Genomic DNA, 18,556 nt, shown 5'->3' on the forward strand with positions numbered 1-18,556 from the left:
GCATATTACGCGCGGTCAAGATCCAGGTGTTTGAGCATGCGCCTCTTCGTCTCCAGTTCTCTCCAGACCCGCAGCGCCCCGGTTCGCTTATGGATCGCCTCCAGCCCCCGTACGTCGCTCTCAAGCTCTTCCCGTTTCTCCCTGCGCAGCTTAGCCAGGGACGCCGAAACCATTATGAAGTCGCCCCTCACCACTAACTTAAGCGCTTCCCACACCGAGCTCAGTGGTATGTCATCCACATCGTTGGTCACGAGGTATTGTGTGATCGTGACTTGCAGGCGGGCGACTACTGAGGCGGAATTGAGGAGAGATTCGCGAAGGCGCCAGCCCCCCGATGGACGCTTGCACCTGCCCCCGGCCACCCGCACGGAAATGAGGGCATGATCGGATAGTGAGCGCGGGGCAATCTCCGCCGCAGAGAGCTGGGGCATGAGTGAGGTGGAAGCAAGGAAGTGGTCTAAGCGTGCGTACGTTTTGTGGGCCGCTGAGTAGTAGGTGTAGTCACGCTCTAAAGGGTGCAGAGTACGCCAAACATCATGGAGTCCCCCTTCCTGTAACCACAACAGCCCTCCCTTGGACATGGCCCCAGTTTGGTGCGAGCGCGCTTCTGACCTATCTAAGGACGGGTCCATGACCACGTTCAGATCACCCCCCACAAGCACCCAGGGGTCTGGATACGCTAGGGCATCCGCAAGTGCTGAGGTCAGGAAGGGTTCCTGCTGAACATTAGGAGCATAGAGAGAGCCTACTGTAAGGCGGGTGTCGCCCCATTGAATCCTGACCGCTAAAAAGCGGCCTTTAATGTCGACAACATGAGACAATATTTTACAATGCGCTTTGGCACTGATCAGAATCGCTACCGCCTGCTTCTTCGCAGCACAAGAGGACCACACCTGTATCGGAAAGCGTCTATCTCTCATTCTCTTAGTATCCTTGGAGAGGAGGTGCGTTTCTTGTAACAAGCAAATATCGCTCTCCGCCCCCTCCAACAGTGATAAAATTGCCGCACGCTTAACTGGGCTGTTGAGGCCCCGCACATTCAAACTAACAATTTTCAAATCCTTCCCCATCATACCGGCAGAACACTGAGAGCTCTACAAAGGCGGTGCGCATCATAAATTGGCAGTAGATCGTTTAGCATTGTAATGGAGGCATTTAGAGGCTGATGCGGAGTCCCCCCTCCCCCACAAACCTCCCCAACCCAACTCCCCCCCACTTCCCCCAGAAGAAAACCCCCCATTAACAAAATCCCCAACAACATGACTGGACCCCCCACATAATAGGCAAAAGGAGGGAACAATAGTCCGTCACAAAAGTCCAAAGGGCCGGGAGCAAAGACTCAGCCCCGCCAACCACCCAGGTCCTGATGCAGGACATCCCCCCTGGCGGACATGACACTACGTTACCCATCTGAGTCCAGACGATAGTCCCCTCCGGCACCGGCTGTCAGCCTGCAGAGGTCGAGCATGCAAAGACAGTAATCAGGATCCCTCCGGGGTCTCCGTCACCTTCGCCACAGAAGCCACGGCCGCCCCCCTCTCTTTCAGGCTAATGGACAAGTCCGGACCTGCAGGTTTCGCTGGTTTGCCCACTGTTTGCCACTCCGCGGAGCGCGGCGCCGGCTCGCAGGGGAGGACGAGGCCTCAGGCTGGGCATCAGATCCATCCAGCCCCAGCAGTTCACGAGCCGCCTCCAAGGACCGAACCTGGATCAACTTGCCTTTCCATTTGAAGACCAGTCTGAAAGGATGCCCCCAGGAATAGGGGACACCCTGCTCTCGCAGAAAGGTGGTGACCGGCCTAAAGTCCCTCCGCTTGGCCAGAGTGGATGCCGCCAAATCCTGGTATAGCACCGGGCGATGGTCACGGAACATGAGGGGATTGTGCTCGCGTGCCTTCCTCAGAATCCTTTCTTTAAGCTGAAAATCGTGGACGCACACCAGGATATCAGGGGGAGGGCATTGGATCCACGCGGAAGGCCGACCCTGTGAACTCTGTCCAACTGGATCTCTCGCAGGTCCTCCTCTTGCAGGATGTGGCGGAAGAGGCCTTCGACGTATTCCCGTAGGTCCGTTCCCTCTCTTTTCCACGGGACTGCTCGAATCCTAATATTATTGCGGCGAGATCTGTTCTCTAGATCCTCCGTATGCGCCTGCAAGTCCAGGTTCTGCTCCGTGAGGCGCAGGACATCCTGCTGGAGCTGATGGACGTCCTCGGCCGTCCCCAAGTCATGATCTTCCAGGGTTGCAACCCTGCCTCCAATGGCGTCTACGTCCATTCGCACCTCCTTCAAGTCCGACGCTAGCTGAGTGTGCAGCTCCTGGATGTCCTCCTTTATCGCTGCAAAGAGCTCACGCGTAAAGGCTTTGGTGGCAGGGGCTTCATTGTCATCCGTACAATGGGGCTTGTCGGCCACCAGCGTGGGTCGCAGCGGCGAGCTCTTCAGGACGCCATCTTTCGGGGATTTGTCCTTTTTCGGCCTGGTCGACGCCATGGTGCCTCTCCCACTCAGCTACACCAAAGCAATGGCCGCCGCTCGGCACCTGTGGGTTGCTTCGCGGGGCTTCCTCAGCCGCCAGACCACCAAGAGTACCAGGCTAAGTCGTCTGAGGTCCCTCCGTCCACGGCGCCGTCCCGCGCTTATGGACCCGGCACTGCAACGTCCCCACCGCCAGGCCAAGGCGAGCCGCCGCAAGCCCGGGCCAGAGGAGCACAGGCGAGGACCCCGGGCCATCCTGAACAGCCGAGGCCCGCGTTATCACACTTTCTGAGGGGGGTGTGACTGCGTCATTCAGTGGCACGGCACCCCCGGGCACCAGGCGTCATCCACTGTAGCGCCGTCCGTTAAGGCCGCCTTGCCAGCTCTTTTGGCGCCAAACGCTCCCTCCCCGCAGCTCTCCGGGGCAGTTCCACCCGTGTAGTCCGGCCTTCCTACCGGGGCACAGCTCCACCTCCAGGCCCGCGGTGTAGCGGGTGTCTAGTGCGGGCCCCCCACGGCTCACCGCCGCTCCTGCCGAGTCGCTCCTCACCTCAGGCCCTTCGGGGTCCGATCGATGTTTCGGATTGGCTCCGGTCAGCGCCGTACGGCCGCACCTCCAGTGGGACGGGCAGTCTCCTATGCTCCGCAGGCCCCCCAGGCGGTCGCCAGCACCCCCAGCAGCGCAGCGAGGTCTGCAGATCCTCTGCGAGGGCCACGTCGATTCCGGCCCTCAGCTCCGGGGTCTCTCGTTACCGCTCGCCGGAAGCAGGCTCCGGCAGCAAGGGGACGCAACACCCCAGTCGTGCGCCGTTTAGAGGCCACACCCAGTTCGTCCGCTTCAGGACAGCAGCTTGCTCCGCGGTGGCCTCCCGGGCAGTGTCCAGACGCCGGGCAGCAGCCGTGGGTCACCAGTGGAGCTCTCTGCAGGGCTCGAAACAAAGCTTAAACAAAAGCGGCGCCGGAGGGACTGATCGAGACGTCTCACTCCGCCGCCATCTTGGCCACGCCCCCTCTTCCTGTATTCTGGCATTGCTGGGTAGGAGCAGTTTTTCTGTGGCCACCCACCCACCCTACAGTTATTAGGGCATTGGGGTAGGGTTGGCAGAGAGTGCCAGTTTAGGATGGGCTGCAGGGTTGGCGGTATTTGGGAGGGGTGGGGGAGTCACTAGCGGGTGCACCCACCTCTCTTGGGGCTGGTGGAGTAAATGATGGGAGGCAACTGGTGGCATGAGAGCAGTGCCAGGATGCGAAGAGAGATTGGAAGTAAGGTTGAAGAACGGAAGGTGGAATGAAAGGAGGGTATGAGGATGGAGTTTGTGTTGGGGGGGAGATGTAGTTGTTGTTGATTGTTGTTTTGGTTTATGTTGTGCAGCCTGCTCCTAATAAATGGCCTTTTACGCTTAACAACAGTGTGGCCTGATTATTGCGCGGATGGGTGCAAAGCATGGTTTAGAGGAAATGGGTGCAAAGCATTCAACAAGCACGGCCAAGTCAACAGGTCTTGCTTTTTGTTAGCGAAAGCGTTTCAAATTAGTCGAGTGACGTTGTGTATGCTGCACCCAGCTGTCGTAGAAAGGTAATCCCATAATGACGCAACTTCTTGCATTGAGGCAGATTGGAAGCTGGGAGCAGGCCCCCTTCACTGAACAGACTGCAATAGCAGTGTGTACCGTGAAAGAAAAGTGTTATGAAAAGGAGTCTCAGAAGTTGTTTGTGCTGTAGGTGGTTGTTGCGTCTTTAAGAAAAACCTAAGTGCCAGAATATCTTTATTTGTGAATAAATTTTTTTGCATTTTTTAAAATCAAATGTTTTATAAAAATACAACCAATGAACGCCCGCCCAAAGGAAATTAATGAATGCTACTGTGTCTTTATGATAGGCTAAGCTAAGCAAACAGCATGCACTTCTTAAAAAATTATAAATCAGCAACTTACATATACCTCACACACTGGCTCGGGGAGCATAGCTGTCATTGGTGTAGCAGATGCAGGGGCATTGGGACCCAGATTCTTGAATGGGCCATTGAACCCTGATGAATGCGGTATTTGTAGACTCCCTACAGCAGTCACCGTGGTCACTTCTCATGCTTGCACGAGGACTCGTGGCACACTTGTTCATCTAGTAACTTGAAGCCTATACTTCAAGTCCACATATAAAGTATAACAAATGGACTACTTGATCTCCCATCATGAAAACCTAAAGAGAACGTTGTGCTTGATGGATAGCCCAGTCAAGGAATGGGAGAACATGAAACATCTATGAAAGCCAATGGCTGAAAGGGGCTGCTGACTTGTAGCCCACTCTTTATCTCCATTTCTTCTACTTGTATTTTTCTTTTCTTTTTCTTGTAATCAATTCTTTATTGATTCCAGTCACTGCACATGTTATAGATTACCTAAATCAAACAAATTGGGTACATAATAGTGTAAATATCCAGCACGCAAGTAAAACGAAACAGTAAAGAACTCTACGCCCCATCTGCCTTCGACTCAACTGTCATGTCTTCTACCACGTAGGTCATGTAGGTCTCACAGGTTTCTGTGGTACGTATCCAGGCAAGCCGCCCCAGCCACAGAGATATAAAAATACAAATGTAACAATAATATACAATAAACATCACTCCACCATTGTAAGTAGTGAACATAGGACTTCCACTGAATGAAGGAGACCCACTTGTGCCGGAGCCTTGCCTCTGTGGCATGGTGCTTCAGGTCCTCTGTGCTGGGAACATGCAGGCCTCAGTTATAAGGTTCAGTGCCAAGAGTCAAAAGGCAACCATTTTATATTCAGGGTGACCAAGAAGGGGGTGTAACGGGGGTTCCCAAGTCCGCTATCCATCCCCGAGGGCATTATGTATTACTTGACATGTGACGTGACCTACCTTGGGCATAGCTAGAGTTTTGCAGTGTCGCCAGTGGTGGGAAGGTTTCCTAACCCTGCATGCCAGGATTAATCTTGTGGAAGAGTTAGAAAACCGCTCAAGATCACCTCAAATATAGCCATTTGATCATTCAAGCAGTATATTATCCACTCGTACTGAGCCGTGGTATATATCTCTTGCAGCCATGACTCGTAGGTCGAGATCCTGGATGCGGGAAGGTCTCCGTAACCGAAGGAACCCCAGTTTAGCCCCTGCTGGAGCAGTGGCAAACCACCGGGTACTTTGATGTGTTATGTCTGAGAGGTCCATGTAGTCATGCAGAATAGCCCTGTTCATGAGTTTTCTGTGTCCCATCCGCATTGGGACAACACCTGGTGCTCCCCCCAACCCTCAGGAACCCACCCACCCCAACAGAACATGCACGCAACCTCATCATCATACTCAACTCCTCACTCACCATGAATCACCAAATTTAACGTATCATCCACATGCTTCCACACCCTCCGCATACTTAGCAAGATGTTCAAGTGCACCCCCCCGACTCCAGGAAAACTGTCACCCAATCACTCATCATCAGCAGACAGGATTACCGCAACGCTCTCTAAGCAAGAATCAACTAAAAACTCCTCCGCAAACTCCAGACCGTCCACAACGCCACAGCCAGGCTCATCCTCGACATCCCATGACACAACCACATCACACAATACCTCTGCGACCTCCACTGGCTCCCCGTCAAAAGATAAATAATCTTCAAGCTGCTCACACATGCCTACAAAGCCTTCTACAACACTGGGCCCCAATCCTCAACGGCTGAATCTCCTTCCACGCCCCCAAGATAATGCTCCACTCAGCCGACCTCTCCCTAGCCACTGTCCCTCGTTCCTAAAGGACCAGAGCAGGTGGAAGACCCTTCTCCTACTTCGCAGCCTAGACCTGGAATGAGCTCCCTCTCCACCTCCGGCGAAGCCCGACAGTGCACCAATTCAGAAAGGACTTCAAAACCTGGCTCTTTGGATGACCCCAAAGGAGCTACTCACTCCCCCCTCAGCACCTTGGGACCCTAACAGTTGAGTAGTGTGCTCTACAAAACCCTGACTGATTGAATTGTTGATTGAGAGTGTCTAGCATGTACCTCGTTGTGTTCCATACCCCCTTCCAATATGGCGCCAAACTGGGGCATTACCATAGAAGATGGACTATGTCGCATTCAGGGAATCACAGCTCCAGCATGCTGCATACTGTACAATGACCCTATCCTTCAGGCATTTGGGAGACCAGTGCCACCTGTGAAGAATCTTAAAGTGCAGAGCTTCAGCCTTACTCCCGAAGCGGTGTATCATGAGTGCTCAGAAATTCTGTCCACCTCTCCTCTATGTATTGTACCTTAAGTTTCAGGTGTTGTGCTGCTGGAGCCGAGAAAACGTGATTAAGAAGGGTGTAGTATTGACCCCAAAGTATGAAGGTATTTGAGTATGGCCAAGTCACCCAATGCTATTGGAGTGCCAGAGAGTTTTGTGCTTAGGCAGTGGCTAATTTGGTAGAATCTTCAAAAAGCAAACTTTTCACCCTGCCGTCCACCACTATGTCATCCACCATTTTAAGGCCCCATGACGGCAAATGCACTAATTGTACTTTTCTTATAGAATTGATGAGATGAAGTATTCCAGACAGTGAAAGATGTACAGACCTAAAAAGTGCCCAAGAATGAGAGAGAAGAGACGAAATGCAAAGTAGTGATATTGGGCATGAAAAGTAAGTGACGACTGAAGACTAGGGGAAGGGAAATTTTCAATGCCTGTAGTGTGCTCATGCCTTTGTGTTGCCCACTGAACATGGTTCCCACGGTCCAACACTATTAAGCACACAAAAGGAGAGGGAAACCAAAGAAGAAAATGAGGTCGATGTATCCATCAATAAAGAGAGAGGATACCCATGGGGTAGAACCAGGTATGCAAAGGGAGAGATGGAGTGAAAGTGAGATAGTGGTGTGTGACAGAGGCAAGGAAAAAAAGAGGCAAAGAAGGATGTAGAAGAAAATGGAAGGAGAAAGAAGGTCAGAGAGGAAGAGAAATAAGGGAGAACACATGAGAATAGGGTGTAGCAAAATTAGAGGGAAGAAAAGTTAGGGGAAAAAATAGAAGAACCTGAAAAAGCTGTAATAGAATGAGAACTAATGAGAAGGAAAGCAGGAGGAAGGAGAAAAAGAAAAAGAGGATTAGAAGGTGGGTGAAACAGATAGATGGTAATATGTGGAACGATCAGCAAGGAGGAAAGTGAAGTAATGAGCATTTCTTGACTCGCAAATTAAATGCTGGCTGTAAACCTGCTTTTATCACTTATGTCTGCTATGTGGAGTTCTTCCATTGCTTTACCTCTTGCAGAAAATAGCCATAATCCTCGCCGTGGTTATGTTCCTCCTTGATTATTGCAACTTTGCTACACAGGCCTGCCCACAAAAGCAACTAACAAGCATCAAAGAGAACACAATCGAGCGGATCGTCTTCTGCTTCACATCCACAATTGTGATTATATAATGGAGTCAATTCATTGGCACCCAGAAGAACAATTTTCAAATCCCTTTGCATCGTCCATAAAGGATTTGCTGACCAACAACTGATCTGTTTTTTTTATTGGTCCTTACCTTCCATGGAGTAGATTAAGGTCAGCAAACCACAATTTACTTCTCATTCGGCCTTCTGTTACAGAAAACCTGGGAGAAGAACCCTTCATGTACAAGGACTATCTCTGTAGAACTCTCGCCCAATTCATCTGAGGGTTCTTGCAATCTCCAGGGAGAGCCACCAGAGTCAGAAGTGCCGAAACCAGCAGTGCCTCCCAGTGAGATAATAGGAATTCTAAGTTGCTTCCCCAGTAAGGTGGATAACATGCAGACCCAGAACACTGGGCCCAATTCTGCATGACTTCTCCTTGCTGGGGAAAGCATGGGCCAAGCTCTGCAGTCTTTTACAATCTGCTTGAAGCAGGTGGTATATGGCCTTTTGCCACTATGGGACTTTGGGGGGGCAGACTTCTTTTTACTTCGGCTGTGGGGGCTTGTTCTGCTACCCCCGTGCTGAAGGATGTTTGCAGATGTAGGCCGGACACAGCAGCTTCCTGCAGCCTCTGCAGCTCCGCCGGTGTCTGCATGCCTGAGGATTGAAGGCACGGAATTATTGGGTCCAGACTTTGCAGATAATTGTAGGTCTGGACACACCAGATCACATCAAGTTGCTCGGAGCGGGTGGGCAGAGCGGTATCCCCACTTGTGTTTTTAGCTCTTTACAAAAACCCTAAATAAAAAAGTAAATGGACTAGTAGGATAGGGAGAAAGAGAAAAAGAAAGAGAAAGAGAGAGTGAAGGAGAGATGGGTGGATGGAGACAGACTTGGAGAGAATAGGGTGCATGGGCAGAGGGTGTAGCTGGAAGAAGAAATAAAAGCAAAGCACAAATGGGAGGGATAAAGGAGGAAAGGGCAAAAAGAAGGAATGAGAACTAGGAGAAACCAGAGGAAGGAGAAGGTAAACATAAGAAATAATGTGAGCTAGAGGGATGAAGAAGACAGAGAAGGAAAAATGCATAGGGAGAAGATGTCTATGTGAAGAAAAGACAGGGTAGGAGAGATGAGATTGAATGAGAAATGAATGGTGAAATGGATGGAAGATGACAGAGGAAAGAATGTCAGGTAAACAAATTGAAAAATTGAAGAGAAGATAAGGTAGGGTAAGAGTGAGAGTGAGAGTGAGAAAAGGCAACAGACGGCAGGAAAGAGAAGAAAAGAGGTAAGAAAGGGTGCAGCAAAGTAGAGAGCAGGGATAAAGGGTTGAAACAGGAAATGCAAAAGAAAGCAGTGGAAATAGTGGCAGGGAGAAATCTGGAGAAGGAGACATAGCTGCAAAAGACACATAAAAGAAGACGCAGGAACTAGAGGTGGGCGAGGAATTGAAAGGTCGAGCCAGGCTCGAGTCTGATGCCTGGCTCTGGCTCAATTCAAGGTTTTCTTGGAACCTCGGGCTGCGCTTTCATGGAGGCGATGAGTCTAATGCTTACAGCTCCCAAGCATGCATGGTGGGGAGCCAGGTTTGAATCGGCCTTGGCTCAGAATTCTGTATATCTCCCTGTGCCGAAGCACAAAAATGGATAATATAGTGTGGTGGCTCACTGGTTAGAGGCGGCAGACCTATAAGCAGAGAACGGCCCGGGACCAGGGTTCAATTCCCGACGCGGCAGGGTCTTGGACCAGGGTCAACGGACTCGATAATTCTCGCCTCAGTGCCTACTCTAACCAGGGAACACACTCGGTAACTCTGGGCATCAAGCTTGCCTCATCTCTACAACGGCCCCCCACAGACGCCGGGGATGCCTGGTTTCACCCTGGAGATACCCAGAAAGGGACCATCTCACAGGGAAAACCAGGACGGGTTCCCCAGCGGTCTACAGCGCCAGGACACTCGGGTAGAGTAACAGTGCGCTTTACAAGAATCACACATTTATAGTCTCTGTGTCTATTATTAGCACTCTTACATCCTTGGGCAAGATTTGTGCTGCGTAAAAAGAAGCCAAGCTTTGGTGCATCCCCTGTCTCTTCCTCCCTTACTAGTTTTATAGCAATTACGCCAGACGAAGGTAGGTTTAAGTTGATTTCTTGTTATGGCTACACAGTAGACAGGACTTCACATCCAGCTCCAACAGCCCACAGTCTTTGAACAAAGCATTCCTAACAGTAATGCTACCTGGCAACACTAGAACTTCAGGGAGAGAATGGACAGAGAGAGCTAAGAACTCTCTGCTTCGAGTACTAAGCATGAACACAACATATGAACACTGCAGTCTGCAAGCTCCCTGTGTGTAGTAGAAGAGGGCCAGGTCAGCAGCTTGGACCACGTGCATTTAATTAGGCGTTATCTAAATGTAAAAATTGTTGTGTTTCCATTTAAGTTAGTTGTGTGTGATGGAGCGAGGTTCAGAATAAAATTTTGCTCTGACAAAGTTAAACTTCCATAACATAACCTAGTTTTAAAATGCATTACACGACATAAGGGACTAATCTATGTGTTCTATCTTGCAATTGCAAGTACGTCGAAAAATAATAAATTCATCTTGTCTATTGTCTTTGTCAGTATTAAATGTGGCTGTTTAATTAATGGCATGTGCTTATTTTATGTGCTTATGTTATGTCTTTTCGTCTTCATGTGGCATTAGCTCATGGAGGATTTCCTGCGGCCTAAATGAAGATGGTAGATATAAACACGCTGCTTTGTGTGCTTCAGCTAGATAACAATAGTTAACGGGTTAATAATTAGCAAAGGGGGTGGGTAACAGAATAAATCCTAGTTCTTTAATTAATTGATGTCATGTGTTTGTTTAAATAATAGTTATCGAATGGGCCTAAAGAAATGGCTGGCAGAGCTGCAGAATGAGAAAAACTTGACCAGAGTGAAGCCTTCACTCATGTGCAGAAAAAAGAGCTTTTTGCTGAACAATCAATGTTTAATGCAGACGTGGTTTTGGTCGAGTTGAATGTGTTCTTGGAGACAAGTCCAAGGGCAGGAAGTCCGAATTGCCTGCCAAGATTAGGAAGTAAAGTTTTGTGCTCAGGCGAATGTAACATTTTTGAGGAAGCAAAAAGGATGGAGAATCTAAGAACAATAAGGTCTTATGATGAGGCTCGGACTTGGTCAGGAGAGAATGACCTACTGGTGGACTGACAGGGCTCAGCCAATCGCAAGTTTGGATTTTCAGAAAAGAATGCAAAATTTAGTTACTTTAGCTAGTTAGAAAGGTATAAAAATTGCCCCCGTGGGCAGGAGGGCGCTTCTCGCTTTCCTAATCCAGAAGGGCGTGTCATGCTGATGGACTTTGGCGCACGTAAGGATAACAGGTTTAAATGACTTTATTTCTTTAGGTGAAGCGAGTTTTAGACAGGGAAATAGACTTAGGGAATGAAAAACTGTTATTTTGCTTTAACTCATTCATGTTGATTTGCTTTAAAGATGTCAGTTCTATGATTCATTTCTCCTTAATCGATGCTGCTAATATTGCTAATAAATAAAGATTCTTAATAAAATGCTCTTTTTTGATAAATAAAGTTTAATAAAATTAGATTTTTGAAACGACAAGCTGGTCTTGTTTATTCATGGTCTAGTTACCATTAGCTGATCCATTTGCCTAAGTGACTTAATTAAATGATGTAAGTTTAAAACCATGGTAAGAAATAATAAACTGCAGATGTATATAAATATGTAAATAATCTGTGAATAGGTTCTGGTTAATTAGGTCACATGATTCAGTTGCCCAAAATTGTCTCGGTGTTAATGGGCCTTGTGAGTGATTTATGATTAATGGTGAGTATTATGGTGTTGGGTAGCGCGGATGAGACAATTTTTCTATAGGGGTGCTGGATCAATTCCTTGGTAGCAGAGTTACGGTTAATATGGTAACTGTCATGCTACATGGTAATTACATAGGATCGATGTTTAACATATGTTGAGTTTGTTCAGTTGTTATATGTAGTCGAAAGGTTTTTTCCAGCAGTGTGAAAATTCCTGGTTTGGTACCGGTACAAGAGTAGTGTAACAGGTGAAGTTGCACAGTGCATTTGTTCTGTTTCAAAATAGTGGTATTGTCATATATCACCAGTGTTGTCGTCATACAGCACAAGTTTAGGGATTCTAGGTGTGTCAGGTAAAATGAATAGTGAGGTTTGTCTATGAAATTCTAGCTTTGAGTATAAGGACTTGGTGCTGTTTTAAAATTCATTGTGAAAAGAGTAGTAGATTTTATTCGAGCTTGAGTGAAGGGTAAGGAAGCGTTGTCTATCTTACTGGCGAGTGAGGTTTTCTTTGGTTGGTTAAAGTCCTACCAAGATACATGTATACATGGTTAGGGATTTCTCTGAATGAATGTGCGTAAATGGTTTAGTAATATTCGATCGAGTGAAACTTTGAATTGCTACTTTAGGTGCATTCAGAGAGAATCAAGTTTGTTATTACCTGTCAGAAGGGTAGAGTAAGGCTACTTACTTTATCGATGAATTTAAATATTCTGTGAGAATAGCGTCTTCTATTCCACACAAAAGAATATCCTTGTGTCTAAAAAAGCTATCACTTTATTTTAGCGAAACAGACAAATGGTTTGTTTTTCTGTAGTTATTAACTGATTTTCATTGAAAAGTTTTGTTTTAAAATGGCGCTGTGAAAATATTTTGTGAAGGAGGGGTGAGCTCAAAGAGCGTGAGACAAGAAGCTGCAGCGGCAGTGTACGTCACAGGGTTCGAGCTGTGATTAGCTAGCATACGTCACAGCAAGCGCACTGATTGGCTCACGTGACTAAGGCGAGCTGACAGCTGATTGGCTTATTCTGAAAACAGTCATTCTATTGGTTGAGCAAGGTGGTGACGTAGCTTAACCTGATTGGCTTGTTGGTGTGTTTCGCGCACGGATTGGTTGGTTTTGCGGAACATCCAGGAAATCTTTACGATCCATTCCAAAGTAAGCGGAATCGTTTAAAACATAGATTATTATTATATTAAGCAGAAAAAGAAGCTTTCATGGTTTCAGAAATTGAAAAATAAATTGAAATCTGACAAGAAAATTGAAACGCGAGGTGGAAAGTTACTTCATAAGTACAAGACACCTGCAGCTTATATGGAAGGTGAATATGGTTATCATACTTGCCTATGGTTTGAAAATTGGATGGATTATACCAAGAATGATGGTGTTTTAGCATGGCCGGAAGATGGTTCTTTTAACATTAAGATCATGAAAAATTTGAGAGACAGAATGATGACTCTTGAACCAAAGCCTAGACCTACTCAATTTGAGGCTTTAGCAGAATAGGAGGATTAGATGTTCCAATTAGAACGGGAGAAAAAAGGTATAGCGAGAGGTACTAGATTAGACATTGATCGGGAAACTCATGAAGATAGAATGCGTCGATGGAAACGTAGTGCATGTGATGGTTTGTACCCAGTAAGAGTGATGGTTACTGAAGTACCAGGTCAAAAGAATACCCGAAAGAAAACTAATAATGTTGAAGTAAATGATTTAGAAGATCCAGTTTTAGAAGAAATGTATATTTCAGATCTGAAAAAGACTCCTTATCAACCAGCCTGTACATGGTCTTCCCCGATGGTTCCTTCAGGAACTACTCCAAGTGCACCTCCAAGGGAAATTATTAATGAAGCATCACCTAGATTATACCCGAATAATGCAAAAACTCCTGAAAGAGTAGAAACCAGAACTAATTCTAGCATATCTGGTGAAAATAGAAATTTTGTTGAAACTCCAGTTCACAGAAATGAAACATCAAGAAATGTAATAAGAACAGAAGGTTCAGGGGAAATGCCAAATACTCCAGAATATTTACGAACAAAAGGAGAATTAATACAGCAGTTAATTAAAAGCATGGAAGCGGTAACGGTACCTGTAACGATTGGTCCTGTTCAACCAGTATTTGATCAAAGAGAAGTTAGACACTCAGCTTTAACTATTCCATTAAATGCAGAAATTCAGAAAGTGGCTGAAAAATTTTATTCAGATTTGTCAGAAATTCACCGAGAAAAAACAAGGATGCCCGATTTAACTTTTTATCTAAGTCCGTTATATAGAACACCAACAGGTGCAGAATCTGATGCTGAATCACCGGAAAAGAGCATAAATAAAATAGATTTAACGCATACCCCAAAGACTCCAGAAAATAAATTACTTGATGTTGCAAAATTGAAAGCAGATTTGGAGGAATTAATTATTGGCATAATTGGACCTGACAATTTAAAGCATTATCAAGATGAGGAATTATTGTTTATTTGTAAAAGCATACAATGGAAAACCAAAAATAAGTATGAACAGTTGGAAGAATTAGCTATCGAACTAGAAGTTGATTTGAGCAGACAGAAGAATTTGGGTAAACATTACAGAATAGAATTTACTGAAAGAGATATTGAAAACATGAATTCAAATTGAAGAATATTGCATATAAAAGATTTAATTGTGTATTTAAAGAGATTAGGAGATTTAAGTAAATGGAGAGTAAAATGGACAAAGAAAAGAGAAGAAGAAAGGAGAGAAAGAGGTGAAGTAGCAAATCAGTTTCCGATGAGGGAAATAGCAGGAGGTGGGTATGTACATGTCCCTTGGACAAGGCAGGATATCTTATTGTTCACAAATGATTTTCCTCGTCTGAGAGAAAAGCCTGTAGAATGGTATCGACAGGTGGATAGATTCATTAAGGTCTCGGAAGTTCTGTGGATTGATCTTGATGGATTCTTTGACATTGTTGTTCCATCGGATCTTGGGACAGAATGTAAAGTTTCTGTAAGTTGGCCTAAAGTAGAAACTGATCGAGACAGAATAACAGGTGCTCCATCATCAGATGTTATGGATCTGTATGATAAAGTAATTTATTGGTTGAAAAACAAAATTCCCCCGAAAGAAGTTGATTGGGTTAAAATTGATAGAACAAATCAAGAGCCAAAAGAATCAGTACATTCATTTTATGAAAGGTTACTGTTGGTTTTTAAACAATACAGTGGCTATGAAAAATTAAGTGAAAAGGACATGAGCCACTTTATATACAGGTTTGCTTATGGATTAAGACCTGAAATTGGTGATATGATTAGAAACGGAATAGTTGGTTGGCAATCACTATCAGTTGATGACATTTTGAGAAAGGCAAAATATTGTAGTGACGAGATAGCTAAAAGAAAAAGCCATGTGGGCACAAGTAAAAGTGGCTAAACAGCAAATTGCAAATTCAGAAAATAAAAATGTTAATCAGAATCAAAGTAAATTTAAAGGTAATTATAATAAACCAAAATTTAATGTGAATATTGAAGAACTAAAGCAGAAGCTCCCATGTTTTAATTGCGGCGAAATTGGACACTGGAAGCGTGAATGTAAAAATCCGCCCAGAAATTTTAAAAATGCATCATTAAATCCACAGATGCAGAATGAGATAAATCTGCAGCAACAGCTACAGCAACAGCTACAGCAACCGCTACAGCGACAGGTAGTGAATCAGCAGAGTCAGATTCCACAACCACCTCTTCCAAATTGTGTGAATGTACAGAGATACAATACAGAGACGGGATTCTGTGGTGGTGAACAGGTAAACAGATCGCAAAGAGTGAATGTGCAAAATGTTTCTCAACAGTATTTGTTGAATGAAAATGGAGGAAGTGATTCAGATGATTATTTATGACGGTGCCTGAGAGAGGAGGAAGAGTGTGTGCTTGGAGCCACTCTTAAGGTCGACCAATCAGGTCCATTTGTAAATGGTAAAGTGAATGATGTAGTAATCACTTTTCTTGTGGACACAGGTGCTACCCGTTCTACGGTTAGATCAGTGGAAGTAGAAAACCTGCCTCTCTCTGGGGACACTATCCAAGTAGTTGGTGTAGCTAATCAACAAATTAAAACAGATTTAACAGAACCTGTCAAAATTGAAATTGGTCAGTTTAAAGACAAACATAGATTTGTAGTTTGTAACATCAGTCCTGTAAACTTGTTAGGGAGGGACATCCTTTGCAAAATGAATTGCAAAATATATTGTTCGCCAGATGGTATAGAGCTCCAAACTCTAGAGGAAGATGGGCTCTACAAGTTAACAATGTTAATGGTTGAAGCAGAGGAAAGTGAATTATTTCCTGCATTTGATAAAGATAATCTTCCAGAAGAATTAAAAAAAAACAGTCAATGCTAAAATTTGGGATCTTACAAGAAGTGAAATGGGTTTGATGAAAAATGTTGATCCAGGTAAAATTACAGTGAAACAAGGAGTAGATTTTCCAAACATTCCTCATTATGAAATGAAAGCAGAAACTATTGAAGGTGTCATACCTGTAATTGAAAAATTCATAAAACAAGGTGTTCTGAAAGTAATTGAGAGTAGTCCATGTAATTCACCGATTATGGGTATTAAAAAGCCAAATGGAACTTACAGGATTGTTCAAGACCTGAGAAAGGTTAACCATATAGTTGTTCCATGTTGCCCAGTTGTTCCAAACCCTGCGGTAATTCTTTATCAGATTCCGCATGATGCAAAATGGTACACAGTCATAGACCTCTGTAATGCATTCTTTACTGTTCCATTGCATCCAGATAGCCAGCAAATTTTTGCGTTCAGGTTCCAGGATCGCATCTTAGCTTGGTGTTGTATCCCTCAAGGGTATACAGAGAGTCCATCTATCTTTAATCAGTTGCTAAAGAAATCTTTGGAGAACTTAAATTTGCCTGGAAAATCAACATTAGTCCAATACATAGATGACCTCCTTGTGGCTGGAAAAACGCAAGATAACTGTGTTACAGATACTATTACTCTTTTAAATCATTTGGCAGATGAAGGACATAAAGTGTCTCCTGCAAAATTACAGTTTTGTAAACAGGAAGTAAAATATCTTGGTCACAGAATTGCAAAAGGAATTAGACAAGTGACAATTGAGAGAATTAAAATGATTCAGGGAATGCAACCTCCAAAAACACAGAGACAGGTCAGAATGTTTCTAGGAATGGTTGGTTATTGTCGCCAATGGATTAGTGGATTTTCAGTAATGGCAAAACCACTGCAGAGACTGACGAAATCAGACATAAAAGACCCGATTATCCTAACAGATACTGAGTTAGAGGCTTTTGAACAGCTAAAAAGAAGTCTGTGTGAAGCACCTGCATTGGGTATGCCAGATTACGAGAAAGAGTTTGGGCTGTACTGCAGTGAAAGGGAAGGATGTGCATTGTCAGTTCTAATACAGAGACATGGAAAACTGAGAAAACCAATTGCCTATTTCTTAGCAATTCTTGATCCTGTTGCAAAAGCATTACCTGGCTGCTTAAAAGCAGTGGCTGCAACAAGTGTGAGCCTTGAACAGAGTGAAGGAATTATAATGGGATTTCCTGTAAAAGTTTATGTACCCCATTCAGTTGAAATTCTTCTTACCAGAAGCAAAACACAGCATTTGACAAGTAACAGGTTAACAAAATATGAAAAAGTAATTTTGGGATCGGATAATGTCTCGATTGCGAGATGTGTAAATTTAAATCCTTCCACATTATTACCTGATGGTACAGTAACAGAAATCAGAAATGAGAATGATATTGATCATGAATGTCTGGATGTTTTAGAATATTGCACAAAACCCAGGCAGGACATTAAAGATGTCCCGCTAACTGAATCTGATTTTGTTTATTTTGTTGATGGTTCATGCTTAAGAACAGATGACGGTGTTCTGAGAGCAGCATATTCCGTCTGTACAGTTGCAGATGTAGTTGAGGCCTCATGTCTCGAAGGAATTCGTTCAGCTCAAGCAGCAGAATTGATTGCTTTGATTCGTGCATGTGAGAGAGCAAAAGAATTAAGAATTACCATAGTGACTGACAGCCAGTATGGATATGGCGTAGTCCATGACTATGGTCAGCTCTGGTCTCAAAGAGGTTATTTAACTTCTGCGGGAACACCAATCAGGAATGCAAAATTGATCAAGAGATTGATTGATGGCATTCAATTACCAGAAAAAATTGCTGTTGTGAAATGTACGATGGATTTGGGCCCAGATCTTTTGACTGGGGGAGTGTGTGACATTGATCCACATTCAGTCCATCACTTGTTGTTTTTTGCAATTGCCGCCCTAAGTGCGCTGGGGATGCCCAGACGTGGGTCCCAGGCACTCCACACCACTTGGAGTCAAGCTAGCCGGGCTGAAGAGAGGTGTTACCTCGAAACCGGTCCGGTCCTCGGATGCTTGATTCCGGTCTGGGAAAGATATGGCTGTTGTAGTTCGGACTGGACTGTTCCCATGGGGCAACAGGGTCAGAGCTGATTTGCATAAAGCCATTATCTGACCCAGGGTGGTGTGGAGTGCAAAAAAACGATGGATTTGGGCCCAGATCTTTTGACTGGGGGAGTGTGTGACATTGATCCACATTCAGTCCATCACTTGTTGTTTTTTGCAATTGCCGCCCTAAGTGCGCTGGGGATGCCCAGACGTGGGTCCCAGGCACTCCACACCACTTGGAGTCAAGCTAGCCGGGCTGAAGAGAGGTGTTACCTCGAAACCGGTCCGGTCCTCGGATGCTTGATTCCGGTCTGGGAAAGATATGGCTGTTGTAGTTCGGACTGGACTGTTCCCATGGGGCAACAGGGTCAGAGCTGATTTGCATAAAGCCATTATCTGACCCAGGGTGGTGTGGAGTGCAAAAAAACGATGG

This window comes from Lissotriton helveticus, chromosome 7 (genome assembly GCF_964261635.1).
Source record: "Lissotriton helveticus chromosome 7, aLisHel1.1, whole genome shotgun sequence".
In the NCBI taxonomy this organism is placed as follows: domain Eukaryota; kingdom Metazoa; phylum Chordata; class Amphibia; order Caudata; family Salamandridae; genus Lissotriton; species Lissotriton helveticus.